The following is a 6,125-nucleotide window of genomic DNA, read 5'->3' on the forward strand; positions in this document are numbered from 1 at the left end:
TCCCTCCTGCCCCCCAACCCTCCCTGGCTTTCCCACTGCAGTTTGCCAATCAGTTTGAGGCAGCTCTGCCTCTGTATCTATTATTGTTCAAAAGTTTATAATGGTCTCTATTATCCATGAATGAGTGAGATCATGTGGTATTTTTCCTTCATTGACTGGCTTATTTCACTTAGCATAATGCTCTCCAGTTCCATCCATGCTGTTGCAAATGGTAAGAGTTCCTTCTTTTTTACAGCAGCATAGTATTCCATCGTGTAGATGTACCACAGTTTTCTAATCCATTCATCTACTGATGGGCACTTAGGCTGTTTCCAAATCTTAGCTATGGTGAATTGTGCTGCTATGAACATAGGGGTGCATATATCCTTTCTGATTGGTGTTTTTGGTTTCTTGGGATATATTCCTAGAAGTGGGATCACAGGGTCAAATGGGAGTTCCATTTCCAGTTTTTTGAGGAAACTCCATACTGTCTTCCATAGTGGCTGCACCAGTCTGCATTCCCACCAGCAGTGCACAAGTGTTCCTTTTTCTCCACATCCTCTCCAGCACTTGTCGTTTGTTGATTTGTTGATGATAGCCATTCTGACAGGTGTGAGATGGTACCTCATTGTTGTTTTGATTTGCATCTCTCGGATGATTAGTGACTTTGAGCATGTTTTCATATGTCTCTTGGCTTTCTGAATGTCCTCTTTTAAAAGGTGTCTATTTAGGTCCTTTGCCCATTTTTTGATTGGATTGTTTATCTTCCTTTTGTTAAGTTGTATGAGTTCCCTATAAATGTTGGAGATTAGGCCCTTATCAGATATAATGTTGGCAAATATGTTCTCCCATGTAGTGGGCTTTCTTGTTGTTTTGTTGATGGTTTCTTTTGCTGTGCAGAAACTTTTTATTTTGATGTAGTCCCATTTGTTTATTTTCTCTTTAGTTTCCAATGCCCTAGGATCTGTATCGGTGAAGAAATTGCTTCGGCATAGGTCTGAGATTTTGTTGCCTTTGGATTCTTCTAGTATTTTTATGGTTTCCGGTCGTATATTTAAGTCCTTTATCCATTTTGAGTTTATTTTTGTGTATGGTGTAAGTTGGTGGTCTAGTTTCATTTTCTTGCATGTATCTGTCCAATTTTCCCAGCACCATTTATTGAAGAGACTGTCTTGACTCCATTGTATGTTCTTGCCTCCTTTGTCAAATATTAATTGAGCGTATTGGTTGGGGCTGATTTCTGGGCTCTCTATTCTATTCCATTGATCTATATGTCTGTTCTTGTGCCAGTACCAGGCAGTTTTGAGAACAGTGGCTTTGTAATACAGCTTGATATCTGGTATTGAGATCCCACCTACTTTCTTCTTTCTCAGGATCGCTGCAGCTATTCGGGGTCGTTTTTTGTTCCAGATGAATTTTTGGAGAGTTCGTTCTAGGTCTGTGAAATATGCCGTTGGTATTTTAATGGGAAGTGCGTTGAATTTATAGATTGCTTTGGGTAGTATGGACATTTTAATGATGTTGATTCTACCAATCCAAGAACATGGTATGTTCTTCCATCTCTTTATGTCTTCCTCTATCTCTTTTTTCAACGTCCTGTAGTTTTCTGAGTAGAGGTCTTTTACCTCTTTAGTTAAGTTTATTCCTAGGTAGCTTAATTTTTTTGGTGAGATGGTAAATGGGATTGCTTTTTTAGTCTCTCTTTCTGCAAGTTCACTATTGGTGTATAGAAATGCCATAGATTTCTTGGCGTTAATTCTGTATCCTGCTACATTGCCGAATTCTTTTATTAAGTCTAATAGTTTTTTGATGGAGTCTTTAGGGTTTTTTAAGTATAATATCATGTCATCTGCAAATAAGGACAGTTTTACTTCCTCTTTTCCAATTTGGATGCCTTTTATTTCTTCTTCTTGCCTAATTGCAATGGCTAATACTTCCAGTACTATGTTGAACAGGAGTGGTGAGAGTGGGCATCCCTGTCTTGTTCCTGTTTTTAGGGGAAATGGTGTTAGTTTTTGTCCATTGAGTATGATGTTGGCTGTGGGTTTGTCATATATGGCTTTTATTATGTTGAGGTATGATCCTTCTATTCCCACCTTGCTGAGAGTTTTTATCAAAAATGGGTGTTGGATTTTGTCAAATGCTTTTTCTGCATCAATTGATATGACCATGTGGTTTTTTTCTTTCAATTTGTTTATGTGATGTATCACGTTTATTGATTTGCGGATATTGTACCATCCTTGCATCCCTGGGATAAATCCTACTTGGTCATGGTGTATGATCTTTCTGATGTACTGCTGGATCCGATTTGCTAAGATTTTGTTGAGGATTTTGGCATCTATGTTCATGAGGGATATTGGCCTGTAATTCTCTTTCATTGTGTTGTCTTTACCTGGTTTTGGTATTAGGGTGATGCTGGCTTCATAGAATGAGCTTGGAAGTGTTCCTTCCTCTTGGATTTTTTGTAGTAGTCTGAGGAGGATAGGTTTTAGTTCTTCCTTGAATGTTTGGTAAAACTCCCCTGTGAAGCCGTCTGGTCCTGGGCTTTTGTTTGCTGGAAGCTTTTTGATGACTGCTTCAATTTCTTCCATAGTTATTGGCCTATTGAGATTTTTAGATTCTTCCTGATTGAGTGCTGGAATGTTGTATTTTTCTAGGAATTTGTCCATTTCCTCCAGGTTGTCTAGTTTGTTGGAGTAGAGTTGTTCATAGTATTTTTTAACAATCATTTGTATTTCTGTGGGGTCTGTTGTTATTTCGCCTCTATCATTTCTGATTTGGTTTATTTGGGTCCTCTCTCTTTGCTTTTTGGTGAGCCTGGCTAGAGGTTTGTCGATCTTGTTTATCCTTTCAAAGAACCAGCTCTTGGTTTCATTGATTTTCTGTATTGTTTTTTTGGTCTCTATGTCATTTATTTCTGCTCTAATCTTTATTATCTCCTTCCTTCTGCTCACTCTGGGGTTTTCTTGTTGCTCTCTTTCTAATTCTTTGAGCTGTAGATTTAGATGATTTACTACCATTTTTTCTTGTTTGTTGAGGTAGGCCTGTAGAGCTATAAACTTCCCTCTCAGGACTGCTTTCATTGTGTCCCAAAGGTTTTGGATTGTTGTGTTTTCATTGTCATTAGTTTCCAGGATGTTTTTAATTTCTTCTTTGATCTCATTGGTAACCAAGTAAAAATTTTTTTGATGTAATTAAGGCTTTTACTTACAGGGCATTATTCCACAATCCCCCCTTTTTTGATTTAAATATTAGGAGACTTTTAGAGATTTTACAATGCAGTCTTGATAACTTTCAATTTCTTGTATAGAAATATGACTGCTCTGGATTTATTGCATGTTAAGCAATTTTTATATAAGATGAACCATCAATAAAAAATTATAGTTAACACTTCAGGAACAGTTTCCTATCTAGTACAATTAAATTTCTTGAATATTTATTTCAATTAGCCAATTTAAATTAATCTGAATAACATCTACTTTTATTATTTTTTTAACCTTACTTGTCCTAGGACCTAGGTTATAGGCAATAAATGATATTAATTAAACTTCTGTAATTAGTCTTTGAGTAATTTTACACTAGCTATGTTAAGGGAGGCAAAAACAACTTACTTACATTTTCACATTAGACCTAGTAACATTAATTGCAGTTCTTGAGATGTTTGAAGGAAGCCTCTTCTTTATTTACCTCCAACATATCTTTCAGGCCACTTTAGAAAATTTAAACTAAAAGGTATCTTTGGCTTTCTCTTTACACCCAACAAATTATAGGATTGTTTTCTGGATGTTAACTGCTAGTGCAGCAAGGCCATGTATTTCAAGTCCTTATTCACTCATGGTGACTGTATTGATTTTCAGATTTGGTATTTTAATAATAATCTTTAGATTATGCTATAAATATTAGTGGAAGAGATTTCAAAATTTTAAATTTCTCTTTTTATTAAATTTAGAATAATATTTTTAAACAGCATTCCCTTTCAGCTTATTTGCATATACAGAGGGATCATGGGAAGCCTTCAGTAACTTTTTTAGAAGACTTTACTAGGATTCAATTGTTTACAAAGATATTGGCTTCTCATATAACTTAAATTATATGAGACTTTGATTATGTTTTTAAAAGTTAATTTAATAAGTAATTTAAGTAGGTATTTTTATTGAAAAAGCAAAGATAGTAAATTTAGTAAACTTTTATGTCTGATTCACGAGGCACAAATGCCGCCCACCTCCAGCCTAATTTAAAATGCAAGTGGCGAGGAGCTTTTGTCTTTTAAATTACATCTTAAAATTCCACTGCTGTATTTTCAGAGATATTAAACAAAATTTGTTTAGCCCTTCTTAGAGGCCAAACCTTTCATAACATTTAAGATATAAGTAAAATATATATGATTTAAAGATTATATACTTTTTATAGTTATCTTAAAATATCAATTACTAAATTTAGACTGGTTTTAGTATTAAAAATTCGGGTTGCGCCGTAACCGGTTTGGCTCAGTGGATAGAGCGTCGGCCTGTGGACTGAAGGGTCCCAGGTTCGATTCCGGTCAAGGGCATGTACCTTGGTTGCGGGCACATCTCCAGTGGGGGGTGTGCAGGAGGCAGCTGATCGATGTTTCTCTCTCATCGATGTTTCTAACTCTCTATCTCTCTCCCTTCCTCTCTGTAAAAAAATCAATAAAATATATTTTTAAAAAAAAATTCGGGTTGGGATCACAGAATGAATCCTCTTTTTTCATTAGACCAATGAGTAACATATTTTGAACTTCTAATTTTTCAGAGAAAACAAGATTTTCTTAAAAATTAAATTTCTATACTTTAGGCATTTAGCTACTACCACAACTGTAATTTCTCCCAATTTATTCCCAAAGCTTTTAGATCTGGCAAGTCAAATATTTAGCATTTCTTTAGATTAATAACACTTTATATTCTTAAGAATAAACTTCAAAAATACAAGACACAATCAATATATTCAATTCTGTCCTCTAGATTTTTCAAGAGGCAAATTTAGATTATTGAACAAGTTTTATCATTTGATTTAGTAAACTTTACTTTTTAGTTTCTAGCAGCTCTGGAAAACCACATTTGAGCCTTGCAAAGCAGGTTTTGGCCTACCTGGTCTTTTCAGATGTAAATTGACCACATTCTTTTTTTAACATTTTGCTGCAGGCAGGAAGCAGCCCCTTCCTCTATTAGAAAGGCGTAGCTGGCTTTTTTAATTAACAAAGGGCTACTTAGATTTTTTAATTATCTATTTTTCAATAATTTTCAGATTTAAATTCAATAATTATTTTAAGGCATTTTCTTTAGCAAATTTTTGTAACAGAGAAAATATACTGAATTTCTTTTCGGCCTTGAAGTTAACTTTGGAACGCGGTTCATTAGCATTTTAAAAATTACTCTTTATTATGGAAATGCAAATCCTGTTGCTAGAACCAGCTTGCATCTTTTTTCCTTTGGTCAAATTCACCATCCTGCTTTGGGGGAAGTTTCAGCAAATGACTCAGATGGCTTATTTTTTCCCCAAGTCATGCTTAATAGAAAAAGACATATTTTAAATTTTTTCCTATTTCGCTTTCCAAAGTAGTAGCTATCACCCAAGGTTATCTTAGCCAAAATTTGGTTGTCATAAGATGTTCTCTGGTAATTTTTAAACAAAACATTAAGTAATCTCATTGTGGGAGAGCTTATAGCTCTGCCCTCTCCTGCCACCTTTGAATCTCTTTGCACCAGAGGCGGATTCAGCAGCGGGGTTTCATTTCTTATTACAGATTTTAGATTCCAAATACGAATTAAGATTTTAATTTGAACAAGAAACCACATTAAAGATGACCATGGCACTCTTTTTTCAGCCTGATTTAAAAGAGTACCTTTTAATATTCTAATTTCTTTATAATTTTGCCTTCTTATCAAAATTTTCCCCATAATAATCTAACTTAAACACAAAGTATCACCCATGCACTTGCGGATCCGCGGGCTTCCGAAGCTACTGTGTGCTACGCCCTGTTCTCATCTCATTTGATTCTGCAGTTGGTGAGTTGGCATTAGTTTTTCATGTATTTATATACAGTGGGGCCTTGACTTACAAGTTTAATTAGTTCTGCGACGGAGCTCGTAACTCAAATTACTCGTATGTCAAATCAAAAAGTGAAC

General features: G+C 35.1%; 1 long non-coding RNA gene across 1 annotated transcript in view; it reads right to left on the reverse strand.

The window, feature by feature from the left end:
• The window catches only part of LOC106723680, a 4,519-nt gene extending 643 nt beyond the window's left edge, over positions 1-3,876 (reverse strand). Inside the window, exon 1 of the long non-coding RNA XR_001359382.1 lies at positions 3,595-3,876. This is a non-coding gene — a long non-coding RNA (uncharacterized LOC106723680). The remainder of the gene's footprint in view (positions 1-3,594) is intronic.
• Between the last annotated feature and the right edge of the window lie 2,249 nt (positions 3,877-6,125).

The sequence above is a fragment of the Myotis brandtii genome, unplaced genomic scaffold (genome assembly GCF_000412655.1).
Source record: "Myotis brandtii unplaced genomic scaffold, ASM41265v1 scaffold621, whole genome shotgun sequence".
Lineage (NCBI taxonomy): Eukaryota > Metazoa > Chordata > Mammalia > Chiroptera > Vespertilionidae > Myotis > Myotis brandtii.